Genomic DNA, 20,656 nt, shown 5'->3' on the forward strand with positions numbered 1-20,656 from the left:
CTCTCTCTCTCTCTCTCTCTCTCTCTCTCTCTGTCTCTCTCCTGTCATTCCTGTAAAGGCTATTTCCTTCTGAATACAGACTCTCTTAACTCACAATTTCTTCCCCACCCTGTCCCTGCTTTCTCTTACCTCAGGGATAGGGAACTTGTGGCCTCCAGGCTTTCTAGGTCCTTGGTTAAAGTATTTTGAGTAAAACTAAGTTTTACAAAACAAAGCATTTTATTAAGAGAATTTGTTCAGAGAAGTTTGGATTCAGTCAAGACTGAACCTGAGGGTCACATGTGACCTTGAGGTCACCTTACTGAGTATTGAGCAGAGTACACACACACAGACACACACACACACACACACACACAAACATTTATTGTTCTCTCATTAAACCAATTACAGTGAGAGTGAATTTCAAACATTGCTTGCCATCCTCCAATTTGCACCCTCCATTGTAAAAACTCTTCTTCACATACCTCTTCATGTATATGTATATGATCTTATATATGTATATAATCTTATACATCTTATAGATAATTTTCTTCATTTTTCCTCTGCCTTTGGGTAATCTCCTCAACTGGGGTCTTTCTTTCCTCCTTCATTTTTTGAGGTCATCCCAACATAAATGGCTCAGACCTGTGCACTTGATGTAAACTCCTTCCAATAATCCTAATATCCTAATAATTCGAATATCCTTAATAAGGAAAAAAAAAAGTTTTTATGAGTCATACATATATCTTCCCATATGGGAATATAAACATTTTAACCTTATTAACCTTGTGATTTTTCTCTAATCTCTAAAAAAGATTATTCTCTCTTTTATACTTCTCTTGAGTCTTGTGTTTGAACGTAAAATTTTCTATTCTGTGCTGATCTTTTTAGAAGGAATGCAAGAAAGTCCTCTATCTCATTAAATATTTATTTTCCCCCAGAAGGATTATGCTCAGTTTTGCTGGGTAATGATCCTAGCTATTTTGACTTCTGGAATACCGCATTGCTAGTTGTACACTTCTTTAACATGGAAGCTGCTAATTCTTGTATGAGTCTTGGCTGTGGCTCCACAGTGTCTGAATGATTTCTTTTAGGCTACTCATGATAGTAGTACCTAGGAGTTCAGAATGTAGCTATAAAATTACTGGAAGTTTTATGTTGGAATATTTTTATTCAGGAGGTGATCAGTAGATTCATTTAATTTTTATTTTACTCTCTGATAATAAGATAAATGGATGGTTTTCCTTGATAATTTCTTGAAATATGGTGTCCAGACACTTAAAAAAAAAACAATCCTCTCAGGTATTTCCATAAATTTTAATTGCTTCTCTAAAATCTATTTATTCAGCAAAATTTTATTTTTTTTTCACTTGACTAACTGTTTTTAAGGTGTTATTTTCTTCAGATTTTTTCTTTGGTGTGGCTTTCAGTAAGGTGTTAATTTTTCTTCATACTTTTTTGCATCACTCTCATTTATTTTCCCAATCTATCCATTACCACTCATATCTTTCTTTGACTCTTCTAAGAACTGTTTTTGGAGTTCTGTCCAATTTGCAATTTTTTTTTCCTTTAAGACTTTGCTTATAGCCACGTTCATGTTGTTGTTGTCATCTTCAAAATTTGTGTCTTGATCTTTCTGGGGATTATAGTAGCCTTGTATGGTTAGTTCCTATTTTTGTGTTGTTTTCACAGATTTTTCCAATTTATTTTTTGACTTTTAACTTTATATTAGTGTTGGGCTGTATTCCTAGAGGGAGGAAGGGTACTGTTTTAAGCTTTAGGATTTTTTTTTTTGTGCTGCTTCTTCCAGACTTAATTCTAAAAGTCCGTAAGTTTTCTATGCTTCGTAAGTGTTATAAAGAGAGAGGTATGGTAACTGCTTTCCTGGTCTATGTTTTAGTCTTTATAAAGGAAGGGCCCCTGCATGCCTGCAGTTATAAATGCTAATGCTACTCTCCATCTGAGAACTAAGACCCAGACTTGAATGTGGGTGACACAACAGGATCCAGCACCCAGTGACAGCGAAGGGTCCCCTGTAATTTCTTTCTGACCATTTGTCTTACCACTCACCTCCTCTGACCTAAGGCCTCCTGAAGATGTTTCTGCTGCTGTTGCAGCCTCCACAAGACCCACTGCTCATGCTGAAGCCAGTTGTTCTGTGAGAACCATCCCTTCAGTGGCACAGACTTCTGCTTCTGACCTGCTAATTTGTTTTGGGCTGGACAAATACCTTTCCTCATCCTTTTGCTGTCTCTGCTGCTCTAGAATTAGCTTTGACTCAGTGTTTTAAATGGTTGGAGTGGGAATGTTGAGAGAGTTCATCTGAATTGGTGCCTCTAATCTGTTATCTTTGCTCCTGTTTATGATCTTTTTGCAATTATACTTAATGTGTTTATGCCAACATATTCATTTCATAAGCTTTAGAAACTAGGATCCCACTGGTGGTAATATTTAAGATCATAGGTCATTAACAAAATCAGAGAAAGCCAATGAAGTGAAACTGAAATTGTTGCGTTGAGACTAGAAACTTTCACAACTAAACTAAGAGAAGAATATTTATCAATTGAATCTTACTAGGTGAATTTAAATGGCAAAATTTCTTGCATTTTGTCCAATTCACATAGGGGATCCAAACTTTTTTTATTCTTTCTAAATAAACATACAGGACCATATTTTTTCTACTACTTGGTATGATAGAGACAACAAATTTAGATCTGCGTGCAATAAAATCATTGAGGTAATCTCTGGTGTTTTGTTTGTGTGTATGTGTGGTTTGTTTGTTTTCATGGAAATCTCCCTCTATTGTGACAGCTTTGGTATACTTAAAATGTGCTTCAAAAGAAGGTATTGTAAAAACAGGCAGGCAGACCAAGAGATGTGTGCTGGAATCTGCTCTTTGCTCTGTATCTTCAAGTAGTTATACCACTGCACCATAAAAACATAAGAATTATTTAATTATTTGAATGAATTTTTTATTAAAATGTTTGAAGAGAAATTGCTTCAAGTGCATAGATGAAAAATAAAAACCAATTTCTAAGAAAAATTCTAAATTGAATGTCATAATCTATGCTTATCAAAATGAGCAGAGATCTATGAAATTAAGAAAGTAGGAGTTGGATTGATTACAAAATTAATCTTTTTCAGAGTCAGAAAGAAAAACAAGTTGACATTTTAAAAGCTCATGTTGGATATGTGAGAAGCACATGTAACAAAATCCCCATATAATCACAGAAAAAAAGAAAAGTTCAACCTGCAATGAACATGTGACATTCCATTTTATGCAGGTGCTTTTTTTTTTGCTACTATTGTATTTTATGTTATATTGAGTTATAACCCTCCTACCCATAGAGTCAGCTTTTGATTTGATTTTCATTGCCTCAGGCAAGCATGATTGAGGACCCACAAGACTGTGGAAGATGTTGATTGATTCATTTGATCCTGAGAGATAATAGAAAGTGTTTAAATTGGTTGTACAAAAAAATCTGAGAAAGAATTGGGACTTTAGGCAAATTGCAGACAAGAGTTTTAATCTTTGATTTGTTCAGATTCAGAACATAATGACCAGAAAGTATATTTTATCTGTAGCTTTTCTTGGCAGATCCCTTTCTTCCATCACATCTGCTACTCATTTTTCCTTTTTCAATTTTTTTCTGTCCAGGTTTAGATATATACTGTTATACTGTTCAGGGGCAAGTAGAACTTGTATGAAATATTGAAGCAATACCAACAGATAACCTTATGAAGATGGGATATGAGTGATCAAACTGAAAGGAAGTGAAAAATAAATCATATTTTATGGTGCTTTCTTGTGCCAAAGACATCATCTTATTAGATATAATAATGCAATGTGGTAGGCCTAGTAAATTTATTCCCATTTTACAGAGCAAATGAACATAGCTTTAAAGCTGGAGGGTAGTTCAGAAGTTTCACATGAAATTGACTCTCCGACACTTTGAGCTTAAGTGATTTTGCCAAGATCATACATCTAATAAATAGTGGAACTAGGACTTAAAATTAAGTTTTCTAAGTCTAAGCTCAATGCTCCTTATGTATTACCATGATACAGTTTAACAGGAGGAGGTAGACTACTTAAATAAGCCAATATTAGAAAAATACATTAACCAAACCAGCAATGAGCTCCATAAGAAAAGAAAAATCCCCAAGACAAGTTGGATTTAAAAGTGAATTCTGGACTTTTGAGACTTCTGGGAGCTGAGATGGTGGAATAAGCAGTAAGGCATTCTCACTTTCCCTTTCTGACCATGAAAAACCCAGAAAATACTGCCTCAGGAAAATATCCTGGAACTGTGGAGCCAGAAGCAAGATATTGCAACAGTTTTTTCAGCTATGGAGACTAGGGGGATTAAAAGGAATTATCCCTTTTGCAATGGCTGAAAGGAACCAGTACAGGACCAGAAATTTTCAAGTAAGCCAACAGCAAGCCCAAGCAAGTAGAGATCCTGACCCCCAGGTTGGTGGAGTTGGCAAACACCAACACCAGGAATGCCATCGCCACCCTATGTGCCTTCTCGCAGCCAGGAGAACCAACAGACACCAATGTCAATAGGCATTCACCAGTGGCTAAGGCTACCCATGTTCTTGCACAGCCCTTGGGAAGGACCTGCAGGGGCCAGACCACCCCTCCACCACACATCCCACCTCGGGCTTCACTGTAATCCCAGAGAAATGAAGAAAGACCTTACCTGGCCTTTGCACACCAACCATCTCCATCTCACTACCAGGTAACCTACATATAATGCTGTATAACTTCCAGATGCCAGAACCAAAGGCCACAGTGCACAAAGCCAGTAACTGGGCCCCTAGTCTTGAACACAAGAAATGTGGGGCAGAGCACCCTGCACCACAGAAGCAAAGATTCACTTGAACAGTGAGGAGAAAGGCAATCAATACTGAGCAAAAAGCAACTTAGGGTCTTACTATGGGGAAAGGGAAGATCAAAATACAAATTAACAAGAGGACAGCACTGACACTATACTGACATCTGAAAACCAAAATGGGAATACGAACAGGTTTCAAGCCCAGAAATCATTCTTGGAAGAGTTCAAGAAGGATTTTATAAGTCAAATTAGAGAGGTAGAAGAAAAAGTAATCAATTCTTTTAAAAATGCAATGAACAAAATGGAAAAAAAAATATTCATTGAAGAAAACAACTCCTTAAAAAGTACAACTGGACAAATGAATAAGGGACCATGAAACTTAACTGGAGAAAACAACTACTTAGAAAGTGAAATCGGCAGAAGGCAGAGCCAAGATGGTGGAGTAAAAAAACAGAGACATGCTTGAGATCTCCCCCAAAGGCCTCAAAATACCTGTAAAAATGACTCTAAACAAATTTGAGAGCTGCAGAACCCACAAGATGACATAGTAAAACCCATCTCCAGCCCAAGACAGCCTAGAAGCTTGACAGGAACTGTTTATATTGCACTAGCCTGGGAGGGGAGCACAGTCTGATGTGGGTTGTGTAGGTGCAGACAGGGCTGGAATAGGCCTCAGGGGACTGAATCTTTGGCAGCTGTTGCAATTTCCAGACTTAACAACCCACAAACACTGAGCATAGCATGGAAGCTCAGTGGGGGAACTCTGTGGAACCTATTTGAAAAAGGAACAAGGTCCAGTGCCAGGCCCAGAGATTCAGAAGTTGAATCAGTGTTGTCAGGAACAGAGGCTTCTTCTGGAGATCTGGGCCCACAGAGAGTGGGGGATCAAGCAACTGATACAAGACCCCTGAAATATGGGACAGTACCCTCTTGCCCACAACCACCCCACTGCAAGCAGGGTCCTACCTTGACAAAGAATTGAAAAGTCAATTATTTGGCTGGGAAGATGAGCAAACAGCATAAAAAAATTAGCCTATAGAATCTTACTTTGGTGACAAAGAAGATCAAAACATGCAAGCAGAAGAAGATAACAAAGTCAAAGCTCCAACATCCAAAGTCTCCAAGAAATGCATGAATTGGTCACAGGCCAGGGAAGAGGTCAAAAGGGATTTTGAAAATCAAGTAATCAAGTAAAGGAAAAATTGGGAAGAGGAATGAGAGTGATGCAAGAAATTAATTAAAAATGAGTCAATAGCTTGAAAAAGAAACCCAGAAAATTAGTGAATAAAATAACACTTTAAAAAATAGACTAACACAAATGATAAAAGGGGTCCAAAAAGCCCATGAGGAGAAGAATGCCTTAAAAAGCAGAAAGTGAGTGGGGGGGAGGTATAGAGAAGATGACCAAGAAAAGGCAGGAACTTGCTTGAGCCCCTGTAATGGGAATGCAAATTTGGAAGATCTTCCCTGCCCCTAGGCTAAAGTGCACCTGAAGCCTGGGTGGGAGGCTTGTTTTTCAGTAGATACTTCTTGATTGGCCAGTGAGTCAATAAGGTTGTTACATTCTCTGAGCCAGGAGAAGGCTATATAAGCCCTGATGTGTACCTTTGTTTTGGGGGCTCACTTTGAGAAGTGTTCTGTGATTTGATCTGTATTCTGAAAAGCCGTTGTCCAGAGCACCCCCCCCCCATCTTTGAAAAACCCAGATGTTGACTGGGTATGGATGTAATGGTTGGACCTTTGGAAATCTGTTTACTTGATGTTTCTGTCTTGATAATTCTGCCTGTCTACTTTGAGGTTCGGGGTGCTGACCTTTTCTCCTGAACAAGGTAAACGATATATGTCTGACTGATTAAAGTAAGTTTGTTAACCCATTTTGAGTTGCTTTATTTTAACAAAGCAGATCCAAGAACCTGTATGGGCGGCAAACCCTGAGGATGTGCTTGGGGTGCTTGCTGCTACAGCCCCCAGTGCAACCACCTCTAAAATATGCAAAAAAAAATGATTCTAAACAAATTTTAGAGCTACAGATCCCATAAAGTGACAGAGAAAAACAAATGTCCCACTGAAGGCAGCCTAGAACACCAATGGAAAGGGTCTATTTCACCAGATTGGGAGTCAAGTATGGTCCCATTAGAGCCAGGCTGGCCCAGACCATCAGAAGTCCAGATCAGTGGCCCAGAATGGACAGAGCAGACTTCAGGAAAGTAAATCACCAGCAGCTATGATGGTTTCTAGATTTCTCAAACAATAAATGCCAAAGAGAAAATAAAAGGTCAGTAGGGAACTCTGTTGTGGCTGGGTGAGAGAAGACTGTGGACTGGCCCCTGGGCCCAGGGAGAGAGCTTGAGGAGGCATGGCAACTGCAAATGCTGCCACGTGCCTGCCTCCAGAACTCCTTGCCTACAGATTTTATGGGGACAATGCGACTATTCAGATGGTAATCACTCTTGCTTTGACCTGTTTGGATATGGTTCACAGTCTTGGGTGGTGAACTACCTGGTGAGGAACACTACTGTGCCAGAGCTTGTAGTGACTGTAGAGAAGGTGCCCTCCTCATAGCTCTGACAACAGCTATGACAACAATTGCTAAAACTCCAACAATTTGGGACACAGCTCTCTCCATGCTGGAAGTAGAGTTCTACCATGGCAAAGAGCTCAAAAGTCAAGCAATTGGCTGGCAAGATGAAGAGAAGAAGAACAATCAGACCATAGAATCTTTTTTTGGGGGACAAAAAGGATCAAAACATAGAACGAATAAAAGGCAACAAAGTCAAACCTCCTGTATCAAAAGCTTACATGAATTGGCAGCAGGCCGTGGAGGAGCTCAAGAAGAATTTTGAAAAGCAAGTAAGAGAAGTGGAGGAAAAATTGGGAATAGAAATGAGAATGATGCAAGAAAATCGGGAAAAGAGAGTCAACAGCCTGACTGAAGAAAATAACATCTTAAAAATAGACTAACTCAAATGGCAAAAGAGGCCCAATAAAGCAAATGAGTAGAAGAATGGCTTATAATGTCAAATTGACAAGATGGAAAAGGAATTTCAAAACCTCCCTGAAGAGAATAATTCCTTCAAAATTATATTGGAGCAAATGGAAACTAATGACTTTATTAGAGATCAAGATACTATAATGAAGATCCAAACAAATGAAAAAAAAAAATAGAAGGCAAAGTGAACTATCTCATTGGAAAAGAAACTGACCTGGAAAACAGTTGGAGGAGAGATAATTTAAAACTTGTTGGACTACTTCAAAGCCATGATAAAAAAAAAAGAGCTTAGAAATCATCCTTGAAGAAATTTTCAAGGAAAATTGCCCTGATATTCTAGAACCAGAGGGAAATAGAAATTGAAATAATTCACTGACTGCCTCTTTAAAAGGTCCACCCCCCCAAAATCTCCTTGGAATATTATAAGCAAATTTCAGAGTTCCCAGGTCAAAGAGAAAATATTACAAGCTGTCAGGAAGAAACAAATTGAGTATTGTATAAAAATAATCAGGATAATACAGGATCTGCCAGCTTCCACATTGAGGGATCAAAGGGCATAGAATTTTATATTCCAGAGGTCAAAGGAGCAGGGATTAAAACCAAGAATCATCTACCCAGCAAAACTGAGTATAATGTTTCAGGGGAAAATATGGTCATTCAATGAAATAGAGGACTTTCAAGCATTCTTGAAGAAAAAAACAGAATTGAATAGAAAATTTGACTTTCAAATAAAACAAGCAAGAGAAGCATGAGAAGGTAAACAGGAAAAAGACATAATAAGGAGCTTATAAAAGTTGAACTATTTGCATTCCTACATGGAAAAATGATAATTATTCCTCAACAGACTATTTCTCAATATGAGTATAAGTGAAGGTAATATAAATGTATGTGTAGGAGGGTATATGTATATATAAATATGTATGTAAGTCAGTGTATATGTCTGTACATGTATACATAGACAGATGGCACACGATGAGTTGATTATGAAGGGATGATATCTAAAAAAATAAAATGAAGAGGTGAGATGGAATATATTTGGAGAAGAAGAAAGGGAGAGATAGAATAGATTAAAGTATCTCATATAAAAGAGGCAAGAGAAAACTGCTACAATGTAGGGAAAGAGTAGGAAGGTGAAAGGAATGGGTAAATCATCCTCTCATAGAATTTGGATTAAGGAATGAACAACACACACACTCAACAGGGTATCTTACCATACAGGAAAGTAGAGGGGAAGAGGATAAGAGGGGGGATGATAGAAGGGAGGGCAGATTGGTAAGAGGGCAGTTAGAAACACACATTTTTTAAAAGGGACAGGGTCAAAGTAGAAAATAGAATAATTTGGGGGGGATAAAATAAGAATGGAGGGAAATATAGTTAGTCTTTCACAATAAAACTACTATGGAAATGTTTTGTGTAATTACACATGTTCACTATATATTGAATTGCTTGTCTTTCCAGTGGGGGTGGGTAAGGAGGAAGGAAGACAAAGAATCTGGAAATCAAAGTTGTATAAACAAAAATTTGGGGCAGAGCCAAGACAGTGGAGGAGAAGCACAAACTTGGCACGAGCTCCTGCTCCAATCTCTTCCAATACATGTAAAAAAAATGACTCTAAATACATTTTAGAGATACAGAACCCACAAAGTGAGAGAGAGGAACAAATCTCCCACTGAAGGAAGTCTGGTAGGCAGACAGGAAGCGGCTATCTCACTGAGCTGGGAGCCAAGCTCAGTCCTGTGTGAGCTTTGTGGTTCTGGCCCCAGGGTGACCACATCCAATGGTGGCCAGAGCAGACTTCAGGCGAGTGAATTACCAGCAGCTGTGGCAGTTTCCAAACTTCTCACCCATAAACACCAAATACAAAGTTAATGGTCAGTGTGGAACTCTGTTGGAACAGAGGGGGAAAGAAGAGTATTGTCTGGCTAGTGCCCCCAGGGCGAGAAGTGCAGAGATTCAGTGGCTGTGCAGCCACTTGGGCATAGCTGCCACAGGAGCTCCTGGCCTGCAGATTGTAGGGGGACCAAGCAACCATTCAGAGGGTAATCACTCTTGTTTAACCTGCTTAGATCTGGATGGTGGTTTTGGGGTATGTGGCCAATAAGCCTGAGCTTGGGGGACTGTAGAAAGGTCACCCTTCAAATAACTCCAGTAGTTGTGAAAATGCCAGCAATTTGGGACAAAGCTCTCTCCATTCTGGAAGCAGAGTTCTACCATGGAAAAGAGCCCAAAAGTCAAGTAATTGGCTGGCAATGTGAGCAAGTAGAAGAAACACAAACAAACCATAGAATCCTTTTGGGGGGACAAAAAGTATCAAGGCATAGAGTGGGAGAAAAACAGTGAAGTCAGAACTCTTGCATCAAAAGCCTCCAAGAAAAATATAAACTGGTTAAAGGCCTTGAAGGAGTTCAAGAAGGATTTTGAACATCAAGTAAGAAAAGTGGAGGAAAAATTGGGAGGAGAAATGAGAATGATTCAAAAAAATCATGAAAAGTAAGTCAACAGCCTGCTAAAGAAGACCCAAAAATACACTGCAAAAAAATGACCTTAAAAAATAGACTAACTCAAATGGCAAAAGAGGGCCAAAGAGCCAATGAGGAGAAGAATGTCTTAAAGAGACAAATTTGCCAGATGGAAAAGGAAGTTCAAAAACTCACAGAAGAGAATAACTCCTTCAAAATTAGATTGGAGCAAATGGAAGCTAATGACTTTATGAGAAATCAAGATACTATAAAACAAATCCAAACAAATGAAAAAAGTAGAAGACAATGAAATATCTCATTGGAAAAATCACTAAATTGGAAAATAGATACAGGAGAGATAATCTAAAATTTATTGGACTCCCTAAAAGTCATGATAAAAAAAAAGAGCAAAGCTACCATCTTTCAAGAAATTATCAAGCAGAATTGCCCTGATATTCTAGAACCAGAGGACAAAATAGAAATTGAAAGAATTTGTTGATCACCTCTTGAAAAAGATCCCCAAAAGAAAACTCCTGGGAATACAATAGCCAAATTCTAGAGTTCCCATGTCAAGGAGAAGATACTGCAAGCAATCAGGAAGAAATAATTTGAGTATTGTGGAAGCACAATCAGGATAAAACAAAAATCTAGCTGCTTCTACATTAAGTGATCAAAGGGCCTGTAATATGCTATTCCAGAGGTCAAAGGAGCTAGGACCAACACCAAGAATCACCTAACCAGCTAAACTGAGTATTATGCTTCAGGGGATAATATGGTCATTCAATGAAATAGAGGATTTTCAAGCATTCTTTTTTTTAATTAAATTTTATGTTCATTTTTAGTTTACATCATTAATTTTCACAAGATTTTGAGTTACAAAATTTCTCTCTATATTTCCTCTACCCATCACCCCAAAAGAGCAATCCCATTGAATATTCCCTCCTTCAATCTTCTCTCCCCCATATTCTCCCTGATTCCCCCTCCGACTTTCCAGTAAGGAAGATGGTGGATCTCTATGCCCTAGTGCCTATATATCTTACTTCTGAGTTGCATGGAAAAAAATTATATGTATGTATGTATGTATATTTGATTTTAAAACTTAGAATTCCAGATTCTCCCTTCCTCCATCATCACCCACCCTTTTCGGGAAGATAAGCAATTCAATATAGGTTGTACATGTGTAGCTATACAAAACCTTTCCATAGTGGATAAACTCTGACAGACTGACTATATTTCCCTCCATCCTATCGCAGCCCCCACTTGTTCTATTCTCTACTTTGACCCTATTCCTTTTCAAAAGTGTGTGCTTCCAACTTCCTTCCCCCCAATCTGTCCTTCCCTCCACCATCCCCCCTCTCATCACCTTCCCCTCCAAACTCCTATAGGGTGAGAAATCCTATTTAGTGTGTATGTCATTCCCTCCCTAAGCCAAATTCAATAAGAGTAAGGTTGACTCCTTCTCTTTTGCCTTCCTGTTCTTCCCCTCAATTATAACAATTCTCCCTTGCTCCTTTTATATGAGATAATTTATGCCATTCTGTCTCTCCCCATCTCTTCTCATTATATACCTCTCGCACCTCTCAATTTCACCTTTTAAATATAATCCCTTCTTATTCAATTGGTGCTGTGCCCTCTGTCTATGTATTACACGCACATATGTATTTATATTCCCATATACCCTCCTATATAGTCATATATATGTATGTGTAAATGTGTATGTATATGTGTGTATATACACATATGTATGTGTATATATATGTTTGTGTGTGTATACAAACACATTTCTATTCCATTCAAATATTCTCATACAGAGGAAAGGTTCATAAGATACAATTATCATTTTTCCATGTAGGAAAGTAAATAATTCAACTTTGATAAATTCCTTAAGATTTCTTTTCGCTGTTTACCTTCTCATGCTTCTCTTGCTTCTTGTATCTGAATGTCAAATTTTCTATTCAACTCTGGTTTTTTTCAGCAAGAAAGCTTGAAAGTCCTCTATTCCATTGAATACCAATATTATTCCCTGAAACATGATACTCAGTTTTGCTGGGTAGATGACTCTTGTTTTTAATCCCAGCTCCTTTGACCTCTGGAATACCATATTTCAAGCCCTTTGATCCCTCAGTGTAGAAGCTGCCAGATTCTGTGTTATCCTGATTGTATTTCCATAATATTCAAATTGTTTCTTCCTGGCTGCTTGTAATATTTTCTCTTTAATCTGGGAACTCTGGAACCTGACTATAATATTCCTAGGAATTTTCTTTTTGGGATCTTTTTCAAGAGGTGATTGGTAGGATTCTTTGAAGCTCTATTTTGCCCTCTGGTTCTAAAACATCAGGGAAATTTTCCTTGAGAATTTATTGAAGCAGGATTTCTAGGTTGTTTTTTTTTACTTTAGGTTGTTTTTTTGATCATGGCTTTCAGGTAGTCCAATAATTTTAAAATAATCTTTCCTGGACCTATGTTCTAGGTCAGTGGCTTTGCCAATGAGATATTTCAAATTGCCTCTGATTTTTTTCATCATTTGGATCTGTTTAATAGTATCTTGATTTCTTACAATTTCTCTAGCTTCCATTTTCTCCAATCTAATTCTGAAGGAATAATTTTCTTCAGTGAGCTTTTGAGATTATTTATCCATGTGGCAAATTTGACTTTTTAGAACATTCTTCTCCTCATTGGCTTTTTGAGCCTCTTTTGACATAGTTAGTCTATTTTTTAAGGTGTTATTTTATTCAGTCAGCTTGTTGAATCTCTTTGCATGATTTTCTTGCAGCATTCTCATTTGTCTTCCCTTTTTTTCTTCCACTTCTCTTATTTTATTTTCAAAATACTTCTTAAGCTCCTCTATTGCCTATAACCAGTTCATATTTTTATTGGAAGCTTTTGGTGCAGGAGTTCTGCCTTCATCCCTTTTTGTCCCCAAAGAAGGAATCCAAATTGTGACCACTGTGCTTGCTCCATTTCCCCTGCTTGCTCATGTTGCCATTCAGCCACCTGACCTTGAGCTTTTTGCCACAGTAGAACTCTGTTTTTAGAGAAAGGTTTGACCCAATTGCTTTGGTTTTCTCAACTGTCAGAGATATGAGTTGGCTGCCCTCTCTGAAGACTCCATTGGCTCTGGCAAACTGATCACAAACCCCTGGACCTCCACCCATGACAGGGATCCATATCCAAGCACATGAATGCAAGATCAATTACCCTCAGAATGGTTGCTTGCTCCTGCTACAATCTGCAGGCTAGATGCTCTGAAGCAGCCATGCAGCGGTGGCTGCTGCACCTCAGCTGCTTCTACCTCTGGGAGCAGAGGCCAGACTATACTCCTAGACTCCCTGTTCCCAGTGTCCAATGACCTCTCACTTTGTCTTTGGCATTTTGGGGTTGATAAATCTTGAAACTGCAACAGTTCCTGGTGATTCACTCTCCCAACATCCCTTTAGCTATGACTGATCAGGCTGCCCTGAGCATAAAACCTCACACCCACATGGGGATGGACTTAGCTCCTACTGTTGTGCTGCAACCTTCCTGCCAGCCTTCCTGGGATGCCTCCAGCAAGAGGTTAGTTTCTCTCTGGTACTTTGTTTTTTTCTTAGCTCTAAAGTTTGTTTAGATTCATTTTTACATGTATTGCAGGAAGTGGAAGTGGGAGCCCTATGGACATCGAGTTTCTAGTCCACCATATTGCCTTCCCCACAAGAGTTCTTTTTTTTTTAATTTTTCAAGTGTTTCTTAACTTCTGATTTACATCATTCATTTCTGCCAGATTTTGAGTCACAAATTTTCTCCCCATTTCCCCCTACCCAGTGCCCTAAAACAGCAGTCCCACAGGATATCCCCTCCTCCAATCTGCTATCTCCCATATTTTCTCCCATACCCCTTTCGACTTTTCCAGTGGACCTCTATGCTCCAGTGCCTGTATATCTTATTTCCCAAATACATGTAAAATAGGATTAATAGTACATATATTTGAATATTTGATTTTAAAACTTTGAATTCTAGATTCATTCCATTCCTCCCTTGTCACCCACCCTTAATGGAAAGATAAGCAGTTCAGTATAGGTTGTACATGTGTGGCTAATTCAAAACAATAACATAGTAGATATATTTAAAAGACTGACTATATTTCCCTCCATCCTATCCCACCTCCCACTTGTTCTATTCTATACTTTGATCCCGTCCCTTTTAAAATGTGGGTGCTTCCAGCTTCCCTCCCCCCCAGCCTGACCTCCCTTCCATCATCCCTCCTCTCATCCCCTTCCTCCCCTACTCTCCTGGAGGGTGAGATACCCTATTTAGTGTGTATTTCATTCCCTCCTCAAACCAAATTCAATGGGAATAAGGTTGACCCATTCCTTTTTGCCTTCCTCTTCTTCCCCTCCAGTGTAACCATTTTCCCTTGCCTCTTCTATAGGAGATAGTTTACCCCATTCTATCTCTCCCCATCTCCTCTCATTATATTCCTCTCTCACCTCTTAATTTCACCTTTTAAGTATCATCTCTTCCTGTTAAATTGGTCCTGTGCCTTCTATCTATGTATACCTGTAAACATATTTACACAATTCACATGTGTATTCATATACCCATATAGCCTCATATATAGACATATATGTGTATACATACATACATATGTACATACATACATATACATATACATATATATTTCTGTTCCCTTCAACTACTGAGAAAAGTTTCATAAGTTACAATTATTGTTTTAACATGTAGGAATGTTAATAGTTCAACTTTGATAAGTTCCTCATGATTACTTTTCCCTGTTTACCTTCTCATGCTTCTTGTATCTGAATGTCAAATTTTATATTCAACTCTCATTTTTCAGCAAGAATGCTTGAAAGTCCTCTATTCCACTGAATGACAATATTTTCCCCCAAAACATGATACTCAGTATTGCTGGGTAGGTGATTCTTGGTTTTAATCCCAGCTCCTTTGACCTCTGGAATATCATATTCCAAGCCCTTCGATCCCTCAGTGTAGAAGTTGCCAGATCCTTGGTTATCATGATTGTGTTTCCACAATATTCAAATTGTTTCTTCCTGGCTGCTTGTAATATTCTCTCCTTAATCTGGGGTTTCCAGAACCTGCCTATAATATTCCTAGGAGTTTTCTTTTGGGGATATTTTTCAGGAGGTGATCTGTTGATTCTTTCAACATCTATTTTACCCTCTAATTCTAAAACATCAGGGCAGTTTTCCTTGAGACCTTCCTAGAAGATGATTTCTAGATTTTTACTTTGATCATGGCTTTCAGGTACTCCGATAATTTTTAAAGTATCTCTCCTGGATCTATTTTCCAGGTCAGTGGATATTCCCATGAAATATTTCACATTGCCTTCTATTCTTTCATTTGTTTGGATCTGTTTAATACCATCTTCATTTCTCATAAAGTCATTAGCTTCCATTTGCTCCAATCTAATTCTGAAGCAATGATTCTCCTCAATGAGCTTTTGAGATTCTTTTTTCCATCTTTCAAATGCAGCTTTTTAAGGCATTCTTCTCCTCATTGCCTTTTTGAGTTTCCTTTGCCATTTGAGCTAATCTGTTTTTTAAAGTGTTATTTTTGTCATTCAGGCTATTGATTCTCATTTCATAATTTTATTGCATCGTTCTCATTTCTCTTCCCAACTTTTCCTCCACTTCTCTTATCTGCTTCTTAAGGTTTTCTATGGCCTGTAACCAGCTCGTATTTTCCATTGAAGCTTTTGGTGCAGGAGGTCTGATATTACTGTCTTCCTCCTGTTCCATGCTTTGCTTTTTTTTTGCCCCCAAAATACGAGTCTAATGTTGGAATCTTCTGTCTGCTTTTTTTTCCTTTGCCTGGTCATGTCACCCCTCAGTCACTTGACTCCATTTTTTTTTTCTTGCCACAGTAGTACTCTGCCAGTATACAGGGGATCTTTCATACCAAAAGCTGGGGTTTTTTCAGCTTCCAGATGTATTAGAGGGGTGCCCTCTCTGAGGTCTCCCCACGCTCTGGCAAGCTGTACACTCACCCCAGGACCTTCACCCTAGACTGCAATACAGATCCAAGCAGGTTCAAGCAAGAGCAATTACCCCTCAGACTGGTGCTTGGTCCCCCTACCCTCTGGAGACCAGGAGCTGAAGCTTCCATGTGGCACTGACTGGCTGTGCCTGCATCTCAGCGGCTTCACGCCCCAGGGGCAAAAGCCATGCACTCCCACTTACTGGGTCCCAAAGTCCAGACTGCCCTGACCTCTCACTTTGTCCTTCACATATATGTGTTTATAATTCTGGAAATGGCCACAGCTGCTGCTGATCTGGAGTCCCTCCAGCAGGCTCCTGGTCAGGCCCAGCCTGGGGCTAATGCCTTCATTTGGGGCTGGGCTCAGCTCCCAGAGTACTGCACTGACCAATTCCTGCTGGCTTGCTGGGCTGTCCTCAGTAGGAGGTTAGCTTCTCTGTGTCATTTTGTGGGTTCTGCACCTCCAAAGTTTGTTCAGAGTACCCTTTCTACATGGATTGGGGAAGGTGGAAGCCAGAGAAGTGGAGAGATCCTGCTTCTACTCAGCAATCTTGACTCTGCCCTCCCTTCCCCCAAGCATTTCTGATGAAAACACCAGAGCTGAACAGAAAATTTGACTTTCAAGTACAAGAAGCAAGAAAAGCATGAGAAGGTAAACAGGAAAAAGAAATCATAAGGACTTTATTAAAGTTGAACTATTTATATTCCTACACAGAAATATGATAATTGTAACTCATTAAGACTTCTCAGTGTATGTATAGTTGAAGGCAATATATATTTATGTGTAGGAGGGTGTATGTGTATATGAATATATATGTGAGTGTGGGCATATGCATATTCATGTGTACATAGACAGAGGTCACAGGATGAGTTGAACTTGAAAGGACGATATCTAAAAAATAAAATTAAGAGGTGAGAGAGGAATTTATTGGGAGAAGGAAAAAGGGAGAGATAGCTTAGGGCAAATTATCTCATATAAATGAGGCAAAAACAGTGTTACAATGGAGGGAAAGGGAAGAAAGGTGAAAGGGAATGGGACAACCTTATTCTCATTGAATTTGTCTTTAGGAGAGTATAACATACGCACTCAATTGAGTATGTTACCCTACAGGAAAATAGGGGGGGTAGGGTATAAGAGGGGGGATTATATAAAGAAGGGCAGATTGGGGGAGAGGGTAGTTAGAAGTAAACATTTTTGAAAGGGCATAGTGTCAAAGAAGAAAATAAAATGAATGGGTCTGGGATAGGTTGGAGGGAAATATAGCTAGTCTTTCACAATATAACTACTATGGAAATAATTTAGGTAACTACACATATATAACCTGTATTGAATTACTTATCTTCCCAGTGGGGGTGGGTGAGGAGGGAAGAAGGGGAAAATATCTGGAACTCAAAGTTTCAAAAATAAATATTAAAAAAAATGTTTTTACATGCATCTGGGAAATAAGATATACAGTCACTGGGTTATAGAAATCCATATTGCCCTACTAGAAAGCTAAGGGGGTGATGGTGGAGGATATAAGAGAGAACAGATTGGGAAAAGGGGTATTCAGTAAGCTTCCTATTTTGGGGTTGGGTGTAGGGGAAAGACAGGGAGAAAAATTTAAAAATAACAAATAAAAATAAAAAACCCAAATGTTTAATTTTTTTGTTTGTTTTTACATGCAAATGTGAAATAAGATATACAGTCACTGGGGTGTATAAGTCCATCTTATCCTACCAGAAATTTAGGGAGTCATGGGGGATTATATAAGAGAGAACAAACTGGGGGAAGTCATAGGCTCACTGTATTGGGGTGGGTGTAGGGGAAAGATGGAGAGAAAATTTGGAACTCAAAATTTTGTAGAAATGAATGTTGAAACCTAAAAATAAACAAATAAATTGGAAAAATAAATAAAATTAATCTGATAAAATAAAAAATAAATAAAAGTATTTCTTCTGTTCAAAAGCAGAAATGGCCAAATGAAAAAGGAAATCCAAAAGCTCACTTAAAATATACTTCCTTCAAAATTAAATTGAACAAATGGAAGGCAATGACTTTATGATGAATCAAGAAATTATAAAATAGAATCAAAAGAATGAAAAAATAGAAGACAATATGAAATATTTCATTGTAAAACCACTGACCTGGAAAAAAATGATCCAGGATAGATCATTTTAAAATTATTGGCATCTGAAAGACATGATCAGAAAAAAGAGCTTAGCTATTATTTTTCAAGAAATTATTAATGAAAACTGTCCTGATATTCTAGAACCAGAGGGTAAAATAGAAATTGAATGAATTTATTGATAGACTCTTGAAAGATATCCCCCCAAAAATCTCCTAGGAATATTGTACTTAAATTCCATAATTCCCAGGTCAAGGAAAATATATTGCATGCAACCAGAAAGCAACAATTTGTGTTCTATGGAAATACAATTAGGATAACCCAGGAACTTGTAGCTTCTACATTAAGGAATTGAAGAGCTTGGAATATGATATTCCAGAGCTCAGAGGAGCTAGAAATAAAACTAAGAATCACCTACCCAGCAAAACTGAGTACAATATTTCAGGGTGGAAAATGGAGTAGAATATATTTTGCTTCCACTAAAGACAAATAAATGAACAAACAAACATCAACAACAAACAAGGGTAGAATCCAAATCCCAGGCAAAGCAAAAAAATAGAACTAATCAAAAGAGATAAGGAAGGAAAGTATATCCTGCTAAAAAAAAACCCACCATAGACAAAGAAATAATATCATTTCAATCACTACTTTCACTGCTATCACAGTAATATCAGTACTATTGTATGCACTAAGTGTCATAGCATCCAAATTCTTAGAGAAATGAAGGGGATTACAGGAAGAAATAGACAAGAAAATTATAGGAGTAGGGGACCTCAAATTTTCCTCTCTGAATTTGGCAAATTTGAGTTCCAGATATAAATTTGGCAAAAAATAAACAAGAAATAAGTTAAGCATGTTAATAAGATTTTACAAAAGGTAGCTATAGTAGAACTCTGCAGAAAACTGACTGCAGAAAGAAAGTATGAACCTTTTCTCAGCAGTACATTTCACAGACACAAAATTGTACTAGGGCATTAAAAGCCTCATGATCCAGTACAGAAAGGCAGAAATATTAAATGCATCTTTTTCACATCATGACATAATAAATATAAAAAGCCATGGAAAGATAAGCTAAAATTAATTGGGAACTAAATAATATAATCCTAAAGAATGAGTGGATCAAACAACAAATCACAGAAATAATCAATAACTTCATTCAAGAAAATGTAAATAATAAGACAACCTACCAAAGCTTCTGGGAAGCAGCAAAAGTGTTTTTAGGGGAAATATATCTCTGAATGGTTTCATTTATAAAATAGAGAAAGGGGAGATCAATAAAGTGGGCAAACAACTAAAAAAGCTAGAAAAAAGAACAAACTGAAAATCCTCAAATAAATACCAAATTAGAAATACTGAAAACTAAAGGAGAGAGTAATAAAATTGAAATAAAGAAAACTATCGAACCAATAAATAAAAGTAAGATATGGTTTTATGAATAAACCAATAAAATAGATAAACATTTGGTTAATTGGATTTAAGAAATGAAAGAAAAAAAAACAAATTACCAATATCAAAAATGAAAAGGGCGAATTCACCACCAATGAAGAGGAAATTAAAACAATAATTAGGAATCATTTTGCTCAAGTGTATACTCATAAATTTAACTATCATAGTGAAATGGATGAAAAAAAATATATATATATATACATATATGTAAAGTGTGTATATATGTGTGTATCAATTGCCCAGATTAACAGAAGAGAAAGTAAAATACTTAAATAACTCCATCTCAGAAAGAAGAAATTTAACAAGTCATCAGTGAACTCCCTAGAAAGGGGTGAAATTACAAGGGAGGGCTCTTTAGATGGGAGAATGAGGTAAATGGGTGGTATAGAAATATATTTAGACTTATGGAAATCAAAGATAGGGGAGGGATCCTAGGAGGGGAGTAGTAAAATAATAGGAGGACAAAGTGATGGGTAGAAGTGCAGTAGCAGAGGCAGGAGGCATAGGAAGCAATATGTGTGCACAAACATACACACACACACACAACAAAGATCAGGAAGAGAATGTGTTTGGAAAAGTATATGTCTGTGTGTGTATGCATATGTGTATGTTTATATTTACACCTATAGAGAAACATATCTAAGTTTTACTGTGGCCTTTTTAGGGAGGGCGTATTTAAGAGGGAAGGGAAAAAGAAGAACAAATTTTTTAAAAAGTGCACAGCAGACCACAAAAGAAAACTCACAAGGAAGCACAGAAAAGATGGACAATTCTCAACACAACATATTTTTTTTATTATACAGCTTTTCTTGAAATGAAAATTTATTCTTACATATTTTAATCCTC

Source organism: Petaurus breviceps, unplaced genomic scaffold, assembly GCF_028583685.1.
Source record: "Petaurus breviceps papuanus isolate PSGF00001 unplaced genomic scaffold, PetGlider_PUasm1.0 551, whole genome shotgun sequence".
NCBI classification, from domain to species: domain Eukaryota; kingdom Metazoa; phylum Chordata; class Mammalia; order Diprotodontia; family Petauridae; genus Petaurus; species Petaurus breviceps.